Source organism: Dunckerocampus dactyliophorus, chromosome 5 (genome assembly GCF_027744805.1).
Source record: "Dunckerocampus dactyliophorus isolate RoL2022-P2 chromosome 5, RoL_Ddac_1.1, whole genome shotgun sequence".
NCBI classification, from domain to species: Eukaryota; Metazoa; Chordata; class Actinopteri; order Syngnathiformes; family Syngnathidae; genus Dunckerocampus; species Dunckerocampus dactyliophorus.
This window is the reverse complement of record NC_072823.1, coordinates 26,352,188-26,372,818: the sequence shown is the minus strand read 5'-3', so window position 1 is coordinate 26,372,818 and position 20,631 is coordinate 26,352,188. Positions and strand designations below refer to the sequence as shown.

At 41.5% G+C, this 20,631-nt stretch overlaps 1 protein-coding gene across 4 annotated transcripts in view; it reads right to left on the bottom strand.

The window, feature by feature from the left end:
* Window positions 1–20,631, bottom strand: part of lingo1a (leucine rich repeat and Ig domain containing 1a) — a 156,874-nt gene that overhangs the window by 31,489 nt on the left and 104,754 nt on the right. The window contains exon 1 of one of the 4 annotated variants that reach the window (XM_054776098.1): window positions 14,964–15,422. The exons of the other annotated variants lie outside the window; for them this stretch is intronic. The gene's annotated coding sequence lies outside the window, so the exon portion shown is untranslated. Of the gene's footprint in view, window positions 1–14,963; window positions 15,423–20,631 lie in introns of those variants that run through there. 4 annotated transcript variants of the gene reach the window in all.

Here is a 20,631-nt window from a genome sequence, read left to right as displayed (position 1 = left end):
CTGATTAGACACCATGATTAGTGCACAGGTGTGCTTTAGACTGCCCACAATAAAAGGCCAATCTGAAATGTGCAGTTATATCACACAACACAATGCCACAGATGTCGCAAGATTTGAGGAATCGTGCAATTGGCATGCTGACAGCAGGAATGTCAACCAGAGCTTTTGCTCGTGTATTGAATGTTCATTTCTCTACCATAAGCCGTCTCCAAAGGCGTTTCCGAGAATTTGGCAGTACATCCAACCAGCCTCACAACCGCAGACCACGTGTAACCACACCAGCCCAGGACCTCCACATCCAACAAGTTCACTTCCAAGATCGTCTGAGACCAGCCACTCAGACAGCTGCTGAAACAGTCGGTTTGCATAACCAAATAATTTCTGCACAAACTGTCTCAGAAGCCGTCTCAGGTAAGCTCATCTGCATGCTCGTCGTCCTCATCGGGGTCTTGACCTGACTCCAGTTTGTTGTCGTAACCGACTTGAGTGGGCAAATGCTCACATTCGATGGCGTCTGGCACGTTGGAGAGGAGCTCACTGCCATATTTACAGATCCTGCTTTGATGTCCTGCTATTTGCAAAGCTTATGCAGCTGTCAGTGTAGCCTTTAGGTTGGGAGACGACCACTCGACCACTTGAACCACTTTTACCAGTTGGACAGCTGACACGCGGTGCCGTTATTCGCACTTTTACTTTATCGAGTCAGAAAATGAGCTACATTGCGAGCTACTGAAAGACCGATGGTGACGTTGAGTGACTGCTTTATGTATGACCTCTGAGCAGCCACCTGGACCCCCTCTAACTTTAAGGGGTTGAGGAGGGGGTGAGTGAGGCCATTTGCAGCGGTAAAGTGATGGCAACGGCGGCGGGATTGTGATAAAAGGAGCAGGTGAGAATCAAAGGGCTCAGAGGCGATGAAATGAAATGGTGTTTGACCTTGGCGGACGCTGGCTTGCTGACGGCCTGCCGCTGAAGTGCAAAGTAGTTTTGGAACCTGTGAGATATACCGAGCGGGGGGGCTAACAGGGGGTGGGATCAGGTGGGCGGAGGCCATTCAAGCAGTCCAGTCCCAACAAATAAAATAATATTTGAGCAGTATGCGGTGGAATGAGGTGGCATATGGTATCACTTTCACTGTGCATGAAGTGATTGCTCCGGATGGGAGGTAATGGGCTCTGTAAATTGCCCGAGCCGGCCGTGTGCCACATTAAGATCCTCAGGAGTAATCTTCCTCCATAACACAACCCTTCCCAGCCCCTCAGCCCTCAACCTGGGCAGCATATGCAAATGCGGGATAAATAATTCAACTAGTCTAACGTTTCCTCACAGTGGAGGCCACTCCGTGTTGGCGGTAATATGTAAAAAAGAGTGTAAAGTGCATTTACCTTGACCGGTCCATCAGCTGCTGCTGTATTCTGAGATGTTTTGTTATTGTTGCATTACTGTCTGTGGACTGACATACAGGTAGTCCTCAGCTTACTGCGTTCCGTGTTTCACCTTTTATGGTTAGGAACATGCTCCTATAAGTTAATTAAAAACGGTCCTTAACCTTAGACTCGCTGGAGAAGCAGTTAGAGCACACTTGACTGTGGCGGCCGTCATTAAGGATGACCATCGTATTGTAACGTCTACCCGGACGCTGTCAGGATGACAGGGAGGTGATGGAAAAGAACACAAAAGCAAGAACGCCAAAACAACATCAGCAAACTCAACTGTCCTGTCTGCATGCAGGCACACACACACAGAGTTTGTGTCGGAAATCACAAAACTCTTAACACTACACATAACTGTTAGGTTGCGACAGTGTCCTTGAGTGTTAAAGCATCTGCTCTCTATGAAAGTGACAGTAACAACTAAGCAGTGTCGTGTTTTTTTGCTTCCTTTTTTTTGTATTTTAAGCCCTTCGTGTTCAAGTGTGCTATGACTGAAGTGTATGTCTCTCTATTCTAATTCTAAGCATCGAAGGAACCTAATTCGTTCGGAACCCAAGGACCACCTGTAGATTATTTCGTAATTCGACCAAAATTTTCCATGTTAGACACTCAGAGTGAAAAGTAAAGACTACAAGACCTCCTACTGCTGTTGTTTTTATTCATTTAAGGCAACTCTTCTGCTGGGAACTGCTGCACACAAAAGGATAAAAATGTGTCAAAACATGCACCCCTGCTGTTTTGCCTGTGCTCTTATTTTTCTGACAAATATCCACACGATGGCGCTGTTATTTAACGCCACAGTTTGACATGGCAATATATTGAGCCCGGCAAAATGATCGAGTTAATTTTCATTTATTGTGTGATTAATTTACTATTGTCCCTGGCCTAGTGCCCACGAGACAATTTTTTTTTCTGAACGAGAAATCTTGTTTAATCCCCCAAGGCCTTGTGACACCCCTATTCTTTAGCCTTGGGACCAATTTGGTCCCATTTGCTGCCATTTTAACCACATATTTTTGATATACACTTTTCCCCCCTTTATCGTGGGGGATAGTTAAGTGAAATCCACAAAGTAGCCAGCTTTATTTGTTTACAATTATTATATATGTTTTAAGGCTGTGAAACCGCTCACAATTTACTTTATACACTTTTGTCACACAGGCATGATCATTTTCTTACATTTCTCTCTTGTTTTAACACTCTCAATGTTCAAATTTTGTTTGAATTTTTATGATCAACCTGCTAGGTCGGAAACAAGAAATTATTTAGTGACTCACGGGTATTTAACTCCTCTGACCATGCCGTTCAACTGGAGCCTTTTGTATCCTTGTTAAAACATATTGCTCCTACTGTCGTATTTTCCTCCACCGCATCCTCATCCTACTCCTTGAACCGAAGATTCATTTATCCCGTAATGGCGCCCTAAAGCCGGTTAGCTTCTTCTTCTTCTTCTTCTATGGTTTATTGGCAGTTAGCAAGCGGTTAGCTAGTTTGCTAGCAACCATTGACCACAACAGGAAACGGCACAAAGGAGATTGATTCAACGGTCTACAGGCAACCAGGACACAGAACACAATGGGCGGGTTCTCCCTTAGCCAGTAGGGACTGTTCTGGTTCTATATTTATCCGTCTATTGTCTACTGTGGGTTCCTAATGTGCTCCTACAGGCACATAAACACATACTGAGACGAGGTGGAGCGACAACATCTTTACTCCAGCTGCACACGTCCTCCACTCCAACATGAGTATTCAACACCCTCTACTGGTAGCAGTAGTAAATACAATAACAGACACATGCAACAGAGCACAGATAGATCGCTCTAATACACCACAAGGACGCCGAACACAATGCGCGTTCATACACTGTTAAAAAAAACATTGCACTTAAAAAAATCAGGGAGTCCCCGAAAGGTGAACCGTGATATAGCGAGGGAACACTGTACTGTAATCCTTACATATTATAATGCTTTTCATGTGAATGCCTAAAAGGGAAATCAGCCTATAGGTGTGATGAGCCCCCCCAAAAAATGACAAAAGAGACATACAAACAAACAAATATGAAGCCAAAAATCATTTTAAAAATGTATATCTATGGTAGGCCCGTTACAGAAAAGATTTAGTTTTCACAGTGAAAGTGAAAACTAAATTCACGTTACATCTTTATCACACTAATGAGGGGGACCATTTTGGGACCTGAGGGTAAACAAGTGTCATTATTTTTCTTTGTATATTATTTCTCCATAACCGTATGCATTAGAGGGACTCTACTTATGAATAGATTAGGAGGGAAAAAAAGGCTTCAATTTTAAACATGATCATTCGCCATGTGTGAATGGGTGACAGCCGTACTTTGTTGTAAATGTCACGCAAGTCACACTGCGACGGCGGCTAACATGACAAGACTACAAAAGAGGAAGGAATTATATAAAAAAATGTGCGTCCACGAGCGTATCATCGGCCTGTCAGCGCGCATTCCTCCTTTGTGGCCACACAAAAAGAAAAGACAAAGTCGTTCTCATTAGCGGAGGTATGAGTGGCACGCCGCATCGCACTCCTCCTCGGCTCTCTGCACGTCGAGCTTGGACGGCTATCAGGATCTAATTAGGTTCTGGAGTGCCGCATGCAGCAGAATCACTCCCAAAGCTTCCGGAACTTTCTTGTGGCCGAGTGTTGACAAGGGATTTGCGGCGTCTTCGCCATGCGGCGAGGTGACCTTGTCATGGATCCACTTGTGGCATGTGAAATACCTAGATCGTCGTTGTCAGGGAAAAAAAAAAAAAAAAAGGATCTAGGATTAGCCCGACTCGCACGATTTGGATTCCTCTATCTTTACGACCTCCACTACTGGGAGCCCGAGATAGAAAGCGAGGAGGAGGATACAAGGACAGCTTAGACAAGACAATTTGCCTTTAATTGCTTGCATCTCCCGTGAGGCCTGTTGCTTAAGCGCTCCAAAAACTGTTGTTGTTTTACTGCTCATAATCTTTGATTATATGAAGGTCAGCGTTTTTTGTTTTTTTTTGTCTAAGCATCTTATGAGGGGGAAGTGAGAGCAGGTGGAGATGATACTGTACAGCGCAAGCCTGCATTGGTGAGAGCAAGCTGGCCTTTGCTGCTACTTTGCTCTCCAATCTCATTCATTCATTGGCCTTTGAATTGGTTAGTTTTTATCCTTCAGTACGGCTTAGTCCTCATTTCCCAGTCTATATCAATAGTGTCATTATGCAGGGTTTTATCTGGCTAATTAAGGCTTCATCTTTCTGGGCGATCTCTCCGAGGACATGGATTAAGCTCCTCTATCTCTGCGCCGGAGCCACGGCGGGGTCGGCGAGGCCTGCGCCGCCATGTTGACTGTGGACTGATAGCGCTGCTGCCGCCGCTGTTCTCATTTCATTTGACTTGAAAAGGCAATTGTTGATCTAAGGAAGGCCCAAAGGCAGTGGTTCACAATTATTTTCTGCCATGTCCCCCCAAAATTCTTTTCACACACTTCCTGAAAGTAAGTTATCCTAATTATTAGGGGGGCACGATATATATTTTTTTCTCAAGCCGATAACAACTTTCTGCTTCTCAGGACCAATAACTGATAACATTTTTATGTTTATTATTTTTTTAAATTACATTTAACTGTAGTTTGTGCACACCTACAGGTAAGAAGGCCTCCAACAATATTGGATTTCACAAACTTGTCCTAATATCCAATATCATGACATCGCTACTATTAAAAAAACATTTGAATAAAATAGTGGTGGCTCAGAAGTACAAACCGGGGCTCCAATGGGTTTTCCCTTGGGTCCTCTCTGGCAAACTTTCTGCACTTTTCAAACGCCACAGTGATAGGAACAAGCCCCGGGCAACATAGCGATGCTGGCATTTCAGGTGGCTGATAAGGTTTGACGTGTTCAAGCTCCATGTTTTGCTCGCGCAGCATTTGGTGCAACTGGCACGCAAATTATTGCTCTGCTGAAACGGTGAATGTTTTTTCACAAGTGAGCTCAGGGGAAGTTACGACAGGATGTTAACATCACAGGCAGGAGAAAAAGGAGCGCTTGATTTCCTCACCCAAACAGTAGGGGCAATCTCGTCTCATTGGAGTGTTTTTTTTTTTGTAAATGATCAATTGTCTGAGTTATTGTATTTATCGGTAGGACAACATAATTATTTGTATCGGCCCAATAATTATCGTGCACCATCTCAGTGGAATTTACATTTGAGTGTTGAATTAGTTGTGATATTTGGGGGTGTTAAAAATCCCCATGTAAATTGCTAATGCTAATCACTAGAGCGTATACAGTAGGGATGTAAATCTCTTTGTGGTAGCCGATTCGATACGCATCGTGATACACGGGTTAAGATATGATTGAAAATTGCATATTTGTTGGGTGCACCTCTCTGAAAAACAAACTCCAGGCTCGAACTGGTGGTTGGTGGGTCCGTATTCATTAAGTGCTTTTCATTTGATGTTGATTCTGTCTAAGTTTTACACAATACATAACAAATAAGACTAATTAGATCACTGCGATGTACGTATGTTTTGCTGATGTGTCTTTAATGTTTTCCAGTGACTAGCTAGCATGCTGCTACTATTTATATCCACTCTCATCTTCAGGCATGGTAAGCTACGGAGCATGCGCGGCAATCCTTTCGCCGGCAGCCCAGACTCTCGTTTTTTTTAAGACAACTGGCTGCTAGTCTTGCATGTTTCTACAGTTCATTAATCCAAAGATTTATTGCTGATTCTTATCGATCCAGGAGGCTGGTACCCCAATGCAGCCGCATCTCTCACTTGTCAAACCGGATATCCGGATATCGGTTTATCGTTCACAACCCTAATATATGGGATTTCCATTTTAAATTAGTATCGTGCTAATTATTTTATTTAATTTTTATCAATTGTTTTATTATTATTTGTTTGTTTATTTGATTTGTTTTATTGTTTATTATTATATATAGGTAGTATTTATAAGTATGCACAGCAGAAAAAGAGGCAGCAGTAGCTGCAACATATACAGTACATTTAATTTAAAAACTGCTCAAACAAATGTTTTGTTCTTTACTGTATCATAAAAATATTGAACCGTGACACTAAGTGACACGAAGTGAAATACCTAATTTTGTGATCTAATTTTGTGCAATTTTACTTCTTCGGACTGCAAAGTAGCGGAGATTGAATCAACAGCGCCCCTTTTTTACGTAGAAAACCGGGTTTGTGTTACACATAAATGCAGAAAAACACCAAAACAATTCCTAAACTCAAAATGTGGTATAAAGTAACAAATGACACATAATCACGAGCTAACTTACACAATTCTCACCACGCCAATTGCCTCATACCTTACAGTCAAAAGGCAACCTGAAGAAATGCAAATCTGACCATTTAAATATAAACTTACTACATTATATAAACAACATTTCAGCTACACTACAACACCTGAAATAGCTTCTTTCCAGTCGTGTTTTTTTTTCCTTCTTATAGCTCCTTGATGCCAAGCAAGCAAACGCCTCACCATGTCACCCTGTCGGCTCGATAACCTGAAATCTGACCCACCATTTCCTCTTGCTGCAATTTCCCTGTCTTCTTCCCACAGTCTACTTTTTAGTCTCCCTCTCTTTCCTCCGTGCGTCTCCGCCGGACGAGGAGACATGAGTAGCTGTTACGGATGTTAAACAAGGAGCTAAACGGTCAGCTTTTCGTCAACTAAAAGCCATACGTCCTTTACATTACCCCTAAAGCAAAGCCAGCGTGGTCTTGAATTGCATAATAAATGAAAGAGCAAAACACTAATCCAATGAGGGAGGTGGTAGTGGACTTGAAGCACGTTCAAATGAAGATTTTAATCCAAGGTTCACTCATTTACACGTGGGTGTATTTGAACACAAGGGCTGAATGAATGAATTATAACAGAATAAGCCTCTTTTAAGTACACCTGAACCATGGAGTGTGATCCAATGCAAGAGGTGTGATGCCTGTATGAAAATAATGGTTCATTAAATGAATGATCAAAAATAAGAAATTATAATAACAAGTAGGAAACTGCATTTTTTAAAATGCAATCGATTCAATGACTAAAATGTTTCATTGGTTGTTTTAAATCAATATTTTAATGAAATTAACGTTCAACAACCCAATCAATTGGGGTGTGAATTTCAATTTATTTCTTTTTTTTTCCACTTTTCCATGTATAAAACATGGAAAAGTCTATTCTTAATGGGGAAATTTGGGACATTTAGTCACCTTATTTATTTCCATTGTTACATTTTTTTTGTGCTTTTGGTGTTTTGTTTGCTAAGCATGCATTCTGATGTTTACAGGGTTTTTTTTCCCCACTTTCATTAAGTTTCCAAGAGCTTTGCTTTTTTACATGTTACTTGACTTTTTAATTCATAATAACACATGAATTAATGACTAAATGTAAATTTTTTTGTGTTTATTTACATTTTCCTTCATTTTTCAATGAACAATAGTCTTAGTGACAAAATATTTAAAAAAATAGGAAATTGTTTGTAATAATTGATTATCTTATTTATCTCTCTTCTTTCATCATTTTTGGTCTCTTGCTGCTTTATTTGTTTCTGTGTATATAACTTATTCATTTGTATTACCTTGATTTTGCACTTTGTATGCTCTTGTGTGCTTTTGTACTGCGTTATAGTGTGATCTTGCACTTTTGCTGCTGTAAACCTGGAATTTCCCCTTGTGGGACTAATAAAGGCCTATCTAATCTTATCTTATCTTATCTTATCTTATCTTATCCTGTCTTAAGCCTCTTTAAGTGTCTTGAAAAGTGCTTTATAAGTCCAAAAAAGTATCACTGTTGAAATATTATAACCCGCTCTAAATATGATGCAGTTCTGCACACGCACTACAACAACAATAATTCACATATTGTTGAATTAATATCTCTCTAACAATCCAAAACTGCTTTACTATCGTTAATAAAGGCAGGTTTTTCTTTTATATTGGCTCTCGTTAGATGCTACCGGCGTACATCTGCATGTCTGTTGGGCGTCACTGCCATCATCACTTCACAGTAGAGCCTCCACAAGCCTACTTAGAGCCATGGAGAGCTTGTTTTAGAGTGTTTAGAGTCCTGAACTTGCACTTCCAAACCGGGCATCTCCCACATCCTGATGCACAAGCACTACAGTACATCCGAGAGGTGGGCCACGGACGAGCATCTTGTTCCCACTTATGGAAAATATCACTATCTGGGGGTTCAAGTGGAGCCACCGCCGTGCTTGAAATTGTGCTAAACCGGATGTATGGGAGCGGAGCAGCCCAGACGACATGTCATTAGAATAAACTTGATTATCTTTCTGTAAATTGTTTTATATTATAATTACAATTATAGGATATGAAAAACATACTTTAGTAGGATGAAACATACATATTTTGTTAAATCAACAGCATATTGATTGTACTGTGCAGGTGTTCCTAATGAAATATCCAAATCTGCCCAGCAACAGTGTCATTCATTGATGTGCTTGCACACAAACATCCCCTATGGAACACTGGAAGAAGATCATTGGTATGCAAAAGCATCACCTCCTCAACTCTTGACCTATGACTTCTTCTTCAGCAATCAATGTTTTTTTTTTTTGTTTTGTTTGTAATGATGCACCCCTTGAGGAGTGCCGTGTGCTTTATGGCAGCGTTTGCATGCAAACACTTCATGAATAATGTCCGCGTTGGAGGACGCTGCATTCAAATGAATGCTACTTGAACACATCAATCCTTGAGGACGGGTAATAAGGACACAGTCAAGGTTCAACATAAACGCTGAGACGTTCATTCATTGATTAAATAACACTTACAGTCTGATGACTGTAGATGGCATTTGTGGCGCCCCCTATGGGCTGTGTTCAAAATGCTGTGGAAGACATGCTAGCATACATGTAATACAAATATCCTCAAAGTTATATAATCATTAGACAAATGGTCAATGACTTATGACTTATGGACAATGAGTAGCTAAATCCTGCCCGTGCCACGTTTTGCTTGACGGCAGCCTTGCTTCTCAACAATTCTGCTCAAATTTGACACACATGTGCTTGTCCGTCCCCTAAAGATGCGCATCAAATTCCGTAGTGATTTGACAAGACGCCCTAAAGTTACAGTTGGTGTTGTGCAGAGCATATTGAGCTTGTGTGTGAAATTTCAAATCAATCCGAGTTCTGGGATTTTTAAAAACAGTGCCACCGTGTAGTGTATTTGTCAGAAAAATATGACATTTACATTTACACTTTAAGGACACCAACATACAGTCTGACATGGAGTCCATCATGAGGTCCAACATGAAGTCCACACAGGGATCAGTCATCAAGTCTAACATGAAGACCAAAATCAGGTGTGACATGAGGTCCGACAGGAATTCCTTCATGAGGTTCAGCACAGGGTCAATCATGAGGTCTGTCATGAGGTCCAACGTGAAGTCCACATTGGGACAACCATGAAGTCCAACATGACGTCCAACAGAAAGACCAATATGGGATTAGTCACCAATGAGGACAAACACAATTCCTACATGACATCCAACATGAGGACGTACGTGATGTCAAACATGGAGTAAAATGAAGTCCGACATGAAGACCAACATGAAGTCCCACATAATGTCCAACATGAGGTCCCACATGAAGTCCAACATGAGGTCCGGCAGGAAGACCAATATGGGGTCAATCACCAACATGAAGTCCTACATGACATCCGACAGGACGTCCAACATGAAGGCCACAAAGAGATCAATCATGAAGTCCAACATGAAGACCAACATGAGGTGTGACATGAGGTCCAACATGAAGTTTACAAAGGGATCAATCCTGAAGTCCCACATGAGGTCCGACAAGAAGACCAATATGGGGTCAATCACCAACATGACGTCCTACATGACATCCAACATGAAGACGAACGTGAAGTCAAACATAATCTCCAGCATGAGGTCCCACATGAAGTCCAACACAAGGTCCGACTTGATGTCCACATAGGGATCAATCATGAAGTCCAATGTTGAAGACCAACATGAGTTGTGACATGAGGTCCGGCAGGAATTTCTTCACAAGGTCCAACACAGGGTCAATTATGAGGTCTGACATGAGGTCCAAAATGAAGTCCAATATAGGATCAATCCTGAAATCCAATATGAGGTCCGACATGAAGTCCACAATGGGATCAATCATGAAGTATGACAGGAGGTCCGACAGGAAGACCAATATGGGGTCAATCATGAAGTCAAACACAGAGTCAAACATGAAGTCCGACATGAAGACCATCATGAAGTCCTACATGATGCCCGGCATGAGGGCCGACACGGAGTCCAACATGAAGTCCACGATGGGATCAATCATGAAGTCCAACAGGAGGACAACACGGAGTCCAACATGGCGTTAATCATGAGTCATCTGCAACATCACTGCACTGTGTGCACTGTGCTTTTGCAATTCATCCATAAAGTTCGACTGTTTTATTGTCTGCAAATGTCAAATATTAACGGTGGTCAGCTTCTTTTTGCACTCGAATGACAGTGAAGAATGTTAAAATGTGACGGCAGAATCCCAAGGAAAAATGTTTGACATGAGAAGGCGTTCCACTGCAAAAAAGCAACTTTTACAAAAATACCATATTAGTACTAATAAGGCAATTAGCAGTGGAGTGTATCCAGTAGAATGTGAATGGATTCATGCCATCTACAACAATTGTAGTTTTGTTCTCATGAGCTGAGTTTCCCAACAAATGCGCCTCACAGTAGGAATACACGTAATTCTGTAAATTGTTTTTGCAGTGATGGCAAAGAGGAATAGCATGTAGAACCTTCTGGGGAATCATTAACGTCCCCTGTACATGAACCTGCAATATAAATTAATAATTCCAAAATGTCAGCTTTGGATTAGCGTATACAATAATTATGTTAATGCCTGCGACATCACAGGGAAATATTTGGTTCCAGAAAGGCGCGCTGGTGAAGGTGAAGCGGGGGGCAATGCTGCGTTCCAGAGCGCAGAACATTCAGGATGAATCAACAGCTATTTACCGAGGAGGCTTTTGTTAAGCGACGCACGCCTCGGCCGGAGCTTGGAAGTGTGAACTTTTGATTCGTCAACCCCAAAAGGATAAAGCACAAAGCTGCGACACTGCCAGGGGAGTTCAAGTCGCAAAGAGAAGATACACTTTATTTCTGAGAGCCAAAGGAAATTCTAATGACAACCAGGTGCTGCAGCAGTTTAAAGAAAGGGAAGAAATGAATTGTGTCTTGAGTCGTGTCTTGAAGCAACTGAGGCAAAATAAGGTGTACTGCCCGGCTGCACCCACAAGCAGCACTACTGAGCCAGTCGCAATTAGTTTGCTGTCTAAAGAAGCACCACATGGCGCAGTCAGCTGCATCCGTGGGGTCCTTCGCCATGGCAAGTTCCACTCTGATCAATATGCAATAATTCCTCACCACTTCACGCTTCAAATTTCACTCAATCAGGCTTTTCTCAAAACTGCATTCACGAATCACGCTGCTTCATGGTTGAATACAGTCTGTTATTGGTCAAAAAATGTGATTATTTGAGCAAATGTTACATTGTTTTAACTAAGCATTTTCAAGCATAAAAACGGCTAAATGAACTGAAATGTAAATATAAAGTCGGTCCAGATAAAGTGTTGTTAAGAAGCTGTCAACATTTCAAAATAGATCAGAGCCAAGGTCTAAACTGTTCTTTACTGCAGTTTAGTAAGCTAACAATAGTTTATTGACGTGAACGTTAGATGGCATCAAATGCACACATCATGTGAAAAAGCCCTCTCAAGTAGTTTGTCAATAACAGATGAACCATACATGAGAGTGAACATGTGGATTTAATTGAACGCGACAAACGCACAACCTTCTTTCAACCACCTTTCAAAGCACCTGCCTTTTCCAAACAGTTTCCATCAGCTGCGTGCTTTCACTTTGTCACTAAAATCTTTTGTGAACTCAGTCCACGTCCATCCTGGTTCAGTTTCAACAAGACAGATACAATCCAACAAAAATGTGTCTACACAAGCCACATACAACAAATGTGAAACGATAGTACGGTGAATGTAAAGCGGCCTTTATACTTGCATGCATTTTGCCTCCGCACTGGCCGTGGCAATGCGAGTCATTTATTTATTTATGGCACGTTGGAACTAGTTTGCGCGTTGTAGGTTCGTTGTTCCGTTTACGCATAAATTACACACTTGGCAGGCAATCCGTGACCTCAAATGGTGCGCATTGGCACAAAATGACCGCGCTCCCGCACGACTTGCAGTATTTACACCTTGTCAAGTCCTGTTTGTGTCTAGTGCACGGCAATAACACGCTAGATGCGCATTGTTCCCGCATGGGAATGCATTGTCACCACCACTTTTCGCATCCGTGAAGTAGTCGTGGCATTATTCGGTCCCGCGTGACGCCACGCAACAGCAGGCATCTAACTTCATGAACTCCTATTCTATTTGATGTGTTTGCTGAGTCAAATGTTTGCTTCCTGAGGTTAGTCGCGTTTGGGGTCAAACCTCGTTCATGTGAGAGTTGGATCACAAATTCTTATCAAAAGTTAACAGACTTCTATATTGATTTTATTAGGGCTGTAAAAATGACTACAATTTTGAATCAGATTAATCAGTTTTCAGTTGAATTAATCATGATTAATTGACATTTGCAACTAAGCCCATTTCTACTACACTTTATTAACACAAACTGTATTTTATTATCAATCATGAAGTCCAACTCAGGGTCAATTAAGGAGTCAGTCACAAAGTACAACATGAAGTCCTTCATGAGGTCCGACACAATGTCCTACCTTAGCTGAATCATGAAGTCCGACATGGAGGCCAACAAGGCTTTCAACATGATGTCTAACACATGACGACAAAAATCAAGACCAAGATGAAGCCCAACATCAAGACCAACATAAAAGCTGATATGACGTCAAATCTCAAGTCCAACATGCAGGCCAAGATGAAGTCCACCATGAGGTCAATCATGAAGTCCAACATCAAGACCAACATAAAAGCCAACATGACATCCACCATGAGGTCAATCACGAAGCCCAACAAGAAGTCTGTCACAAAATATAACACAAAGTCCTTCATGAGGTCCAAGGTGGGCACCACAAATTGCTTGGAAGCGTACCTAGGTTTGATTACCGATCAAAGTGATCACACCAAGTGCAAACCGACAAGAGTTTGAATAAAATTAAATATGAAAAGCCTAAAAGCAATCTGGTGCGTCAGATTAATTAAAGGAATAAACCACCACTACACTGCGGCAGTCACCTGCAGATATTTATGTCATCATCATCTCTCCTCAACACCCCTGAGGACCTCCAATGGGCACCACCATCTTCATGCAGCCGCGCTGTGACAACATAAGAGGCGTCATGACTCTTTCAACTGGGGAGCTAATAAACACCTCGTCCATGCAGGAGGTGTCAACTGTACACCCGGGATGACGGCGTTTCCTGGAGATAGCCTCAGCCCGCTAACACCAATACTAGCCAGTCACTCTGCACTAGCATCCAGCATCAACAGACCTTTTATTTTGTTTCCAACATGGCTTCCTCTACCTCCATGGGGCTCTGTATTGATCAACAGGTTGTAATTCGATAGAGGGCGTCAGGAGCAGCAAACGAGGCCCTAGGATAAGGAAAGAAGATGAGGCGGATTGTTTGATTCCTCTTTCCTCCTCCCGGATAAGGGAGGTGAATCCTGTTGACGATCCGCCGCCAAGGTCGCCGTCCACACGTTTGTTTTACGCCTAGTGGATCAAAGCAGCCTGGGTGGGTGGAGGGGCCGCCATGATTGATCTTCTAACTTGACCGTGCAGCTATTTTAAAACTGACTTTGATTTTATTGTGTTTTATTTTTTACATGCAACTTTACAGATGCCACACCCTTTCTGGCCAAGCGGAACATTACACCTGGCAACGCCAGAGCACAGATTACATGCTGCCTCTCTTCTTTCCTTCATCTCCTTCGTCCTCGCCTCCTATCCTCTCCCCGAGGCTATTTATAACCCAACAGCACTTTATGAATGTCCGCAGGCGCAGCATTACACAGCCTTGTGATACTCTTGCTGCATCTTCTACACACAAAAAAACAAAGATCCTGCAGGAAGAAAGTGATGCTCTCTCGAGCAGAGGAGAGTTGATTCTTCCAGTTTGGCCTCAAGTGTGTTTTAGGACATTTTGTCAGGGGGTTATTATCATTATTATTAATAATAATAATAATAATAATAATAATAATAATAATAATAATAATAATAATAATATGAAGCATGCAGCACATTTAGCAGATATTTGTAGGACGATGCTTGGCGATGTCCTTTTTTACATGCACCCTGCCATCGTGGTCAATTCGAATGAGGTTAGTTGCTAAATAAGACATAAAGACGCATTGATGTTGATTTCACCTGCAGAGGACGCGCCTAAGCACAGGACAAGTGTCCATTGCGGGACTTTTTTTGCTAGCCTGAGCGTGCACACATAAAGTGAAGTCATAATCTGAATATCGACACGCGTGGAACTCACCTGCTTTGCTCCTCACTGCGTCCGCTGCCGAGCATCCTCTCGCATTTCCACACCGCGCGACAGCAACTCCGAGCAGCCCAAGGAGAGGCACGAACACGCACACGCACGCATGCACTACCTCAAGTCCCGAATAAGCATGCGTGGTCGGAAAAAGGGTGAAAAAGATAGCAATAAACCAAAGAGGAGATAGCGAGCATCCGTTTCCACGCCTGCAAGCTCCCAAACGCTCCGTCCCGCAATGAGGAGGAATGCAAATGGAAGGTGGAAGGGATTGAAGGAAGGGAGGGAGGAGGGAGGGAAGGAGGGAGGATCCACTCCCACGCACGGCGCGCACACACGCGCGCTAATGAAGAGAGCCGTCCTATCTGTCTCAAGTGTATGCATTTTTACCAACCCCCCCAGTAAGATATTTTGTCGGTGTGTGTGTGTGTGCATCATTTACACGTCCCACGGAGGACAGCCTCTGCGTGTCACGTTGTCCTCTCAGCTGAGCAAATAAAGCAATAAAATCTGATTCAAGAGTGAGTGAAAAGATGAGCACGTTGCACTTCCACCAGTGAGAGCATGGTGGCGCTGTGGGCCTCACATAGCGCTCAAACCCCATCTGAGCCACTGCTGCTGGAGCTTAATCATAATGTGGGGACAGTTTTCAGTGGCAATTTTCAATAAGTATTATCATTTAAATCGTCTTGAAAGCAAAGCGAGAATGTTGCTTGAAAATGTGAGAGTTTGTGTTTTAGTGTTTTCAAGGTTAGAACTGTCTTGATATGCTGGAAATGGTGCGTTACCACAAACTGCAATCTGACAGTAAATAGACAGAGAATGGAAAGAAAAAAATCCATGAAATAAAATAAATGCATAAAAAGTGTGCTTCTTGAATGCATACCTATCTTGACTCATCTCAATAAAAACTTATCAGTCTCTCTATCTATTATTGAAATGTCTATCCGTCTTTCTATTGATCATCCATATATCAGTTTATCTATTTATATTGTTGCTAATTAATCAATCTACTTACCTACCTATCTATCATTATTGATCATTCAAGATTCAAGATTCAAGATTCAAGATTCAAGAGAGTTTTATTGTCATGTGTATGTATGATGTATTACAATAGGAGTGACTTTGGTGCTAACATCTACTACTGTATAGTATATATACAGTATATATATATATATATATATATATACACTGATTGATTAGCAGCAATGTAAATAAATAAATTATATATATATATATATATATATATATATATATATATATATATATATATATACATATGCATATATGTATATATATACAGTATATAGTCTACAGCTTATCATCTATCACAGGTTGAGCCATTTTACTTAATTTTAGTTATATTTAGTTTCATTATTCAGTTATTGCCTTGTAAGACAATTCATTTGCTGACTCTATCATAAGTCCATACATCTTATTGATCCATCTATAAATTAGTTCATCAGTTAATTAACAGCCAAGTTGTTTTTTACTTTTTTTTTTAGATTTGTATTATTTATTTATTTTACTTGTTTTATTTGTACTTGTACTTGCATTTGTACTATTTTTTATTATTGATGTGATGAATTATGCCATTAATGTAAAAATCAAACTATAGATTATTATTAAATTGTATAATTAAATTAATACAAATAATTCATCCAATTAATAATTAAAGTAATTGTTATTATTAAATAAATATAATTTTATTTTTTATTATTTATTTATTTATTTATTATTTATTTATTATTTATTTTTAATAATTTTAATAATTTAATTGCACAGTCCCTCGTTTATCACGGCTGATTGGTTCCAAATTTGACCGCAATAAGTGAAGGATAAGTAGGATTCCATATTAATAAATGGAATATTTTCGTGGTTAGAGCATAGAAAACCTGTTTATGACTTTCTAAATACGCGTTTTAACATTATTAGAGCCCTGTAGACATGAGATAACACCCCAACAGTCACTTTTACACTCCTATTATTCTTTGTTTACATCACATTGTGCCGGCTACGGGATCACTGCAGAGACAGCCGCTGCTAGCATAGCAAGCTACCAAGCTAACTAGTTAGCCTCTCTAATTTACTTTTTCTAAACTTAAGAAAGTGTTAACAGAGTGGGGAAGATGGACAAAGAAGCCCAACACGTACTACTTCTAGAGAGAATGACAGGACAACCTTTTACCACACAATCTCAGCCATGGCATGTCAGCCCGGCTCTGCTGGCTCAGAGCCGCCATGCAGTGTGAACGGTAATGTAAAAAAAGCGATATAGTGTGAAAGCGATATTAGATATTTTTGACTTAGTTGGTTTACTTCATTTTACACTTGCATGGCATCTAATCCATCTACTTAATCAATGCGTTACCCTATTCGTATCTGTCATCCGTTCATCATATCTGAATTCATCATTCAATCAGTCTGTCCATTCAGCTATCATCCATCCATCTCGCTATCAAACTATTCATGTATTGATCCATCCAGCTCGGTGTCAATTACATCATGTATGGATCCATCCATGCATCAAGTCAAAAGATCTGTTTCACTTTGCTGCCTGGCAGTGGATGCCATGAGGCTTTTTAGTTATGGCCATTACTTTGCAGCACGAGCATGATGGGAGGTTGGAGGGAGGACAGTAAATTGGAGCCACTCCTGGGCTGTTGGTTAACAGCGGCAAGCCTCTGCTCCACTCCGGAATCATTAGTGGCGCAGCGCATGCAGCCGGGGTCAGGCCCGTGCGAGTTCAGCAAAAAAAACACAATAAATTAGTCGCCATTACACACAGAAAAAGACGTGTGTCACCAGTCAAAAGTAGAACGAAAGAAGGGCAATAATACAAGAGGAGCCAGTAGTTATTTAGGGAGCAATGGCTAATTCGATTTTTCACCTGGTTTTGTTCTTTTCAAATTGATTTTTGTATTACTTTATTTTATGACTGGTGTCTCCATAAAGGGTGCGTTAGCTTCAGCCACAATTGGGAATAAAAACACACAATAATGTTTCCATATATTTGAACTTGACACCTGTATGACAGTCTATGTACAGATACAGTATCACAACTCGCTATTAAAAGTACAGTACTTTTACTTTATTGTAGTTTTATTATACAGCCGTAAACTTTGTTTTATTTTCTTGTATTTTATTATACACGAGTGAAAGGTAGAAGAGAGTTACTTTATTGCGCTTTTACAGCAGCAAACTGAACGTCACACTTGCATGACAGTCTATCTACAGGTATCTATTAAAAGTTGAGTGGTTTTACTTTATTGTACTTTTATTATACAACAGTAAACTTTTAGACTTGTATGACAATATATTTACAGATATCATATATATATACTGTATATATATGTGTGTGTGTGTGTGTATGAAACGTAGAGTAGTTTTACTTTATTTGACTTTTGTTACACAGCAGTCAACGTAGTTTTACACTTCCACGACAGACTATCTACAGGTATCTAGCAAAAGTTGAGTAGTTTTGATTTAGCGCAGTTGTGGTAGTATTTGGTCCCACTGCATCCCGCGTGATGCCAGGCAACAGCAGGCATTGATTCAGTTCAATTCAATTCATTTTAATAGCGCCAAACAACAACAGCAGCTATCTCATGGCACTTTACACATGAAAGTCACAAATGAAGACAGAGAACCAACTGAAACCCCACATGAGCAAGCACTTGGCGACGGAGGCAAGGAAAAACTCGAGGGGAAGAAACCCTGAACAGAACCCAGGCTCTGTGGGGCGGCCATCTGTCTCGACCCGTTGGGTTAAGATATAAAAATAGAGTAGAGGGATACATGGTAGATCAAGCCAGAAGTCTTAGTCCAAGAAACATGGAGGCGTGTCTCCGCATATCAGAGTATCAGGGGTCAGTACTAACTACATGCTTTAGCAAAGAGGTAAGTTTTGAGTTGACTTTTAAATAGAGAGAGGGTGTCTGTCCCCCCGGATTGAGTGGGGGAGATGGTTCCACAACAGAGGAGCCTGATAACTAAAGGCTCTTCCTCCCATTCTACTTTAAAAAATTGTAGGAGCGGCAAGTAATTGTAAATTCTGCGAACGCAGTGTTCTCCTGGGTTGATAGGGTTCTAGGAGCTTTTTAAAGCGGACTTTACATCCCGACGTACGTGCTCCTAATGGGGAAAACCGCAAGAGACACGCACATGGCCCTCGTGGATTTTCAAACGAGCAGACAGAACGGAACGCCTGTAGGAAAAGAATTGGGATACAAATTATTTTCTGCACGCACACAGGAACACCTTGCATGCAGCCAGGTCGCAAGGGCAAGGCAGAGGAGGAGTGCGTGTGTCGCAAGTTTAAAAGTACGTTTTGTACATTTCCTGGCAACGGCAGCGGCTCCTCCCGTGGCGGGCAACTCTTCCCACTGTACTCTGGTTCTCCCGGTCACGAAAGCCGTAAGTGCTGTAGGAAGCCAGTACGGCCATCTTGCAATCGAAGTGAGTGGGCTACACGAGCCTCGCACGAAGCCCACACACGATATGTCCCCAGTGAGCGAAATGTACGACAGTCTTACAAGAAGCACACCTAGCACACCACACTCACGATCGAAAAGCTACCAACGGAGGGCGAGCGGCAAGCACGTGGGTGTCACGAATCACTTGCTCCATAAGTACGACACACTTGCAACCCCTCTGATACCCTACTTCCTCTACGTGCTGGCCATGGCCGACAAATTTCCCCAAAATTGTGGAGCCCGTATGTGTGGTAACGTGGGGATGAAAGGCCCGCTTAAGATATACTGGTACCTGACCGTGTCGTGCTTTATATGCAAGAAGAAGAATTTTCAACTCAAGTCTAAATTTGACAGGTGACCAGTGCGGTGAGGCTGATACGGGTGAGATTTGATCTCTTCTTCTGGTTCCGGTTAAGATTCGTGCGGCAGTATTTTGGACTAACTGAAGGGTCTTTAAAGATTTCTTAGGGCAACCTATTAAAAGAGAGTTAAAATAATCCAACCTGGAGGTCACAAAAGCATGAACAAGTTTTTCTGCCTCTGGTACTGGCAGGGATTTTCTGATTTTCTTTGTTTCGTAAATGGAAACAAAGTTGCTGTTCTTGACACTTGTCCTATTTGGGAACTAAAGGAAAGGTCCTGAACAAAGATGACACCAAGGTTTCTGACTGTATTGTGGGGGGTGAGTGCAAGACCACGTAGGACAGTAATATCATTTGTAATCGTGTCGCTGAGGTGCTGGGAACCAATGACTTTCATTTCAGTTTTATCTGAATTTAATAGTAAAAGGTTTGAGGTCATCCAGCTCTTTATGTCGTTGAGACACGCCTGGCGTTTGGACAGCTGACTAGTTTGGTTAGGGTTCTTTGATAAGTACAGTTGTGTGTCATCTGCATAGCAGTGGAGGTTAATGGAGTGTTTCTAATGGTATTGCCTAAGGGGGACATATAAACACTGAACAATACAAGTCCTCGCACAGAACCTTGTGGGATGCCATGACTGACCTTCACGTGTCTGGATCCTTTATTACTAATGGATACAAGCTGCAGGCGATCTGAAACCATTTTAACACAGCTTTCTCTCGGATCTTGGAGAAAAATGGAAGGTTGGATATTGTCTGTAGTTAGCTAGGACATGTGGATCAAGGTTGGTGTTTTTTAAGAAGGGGTTTGATTATAGGTAGCCTGTCACTA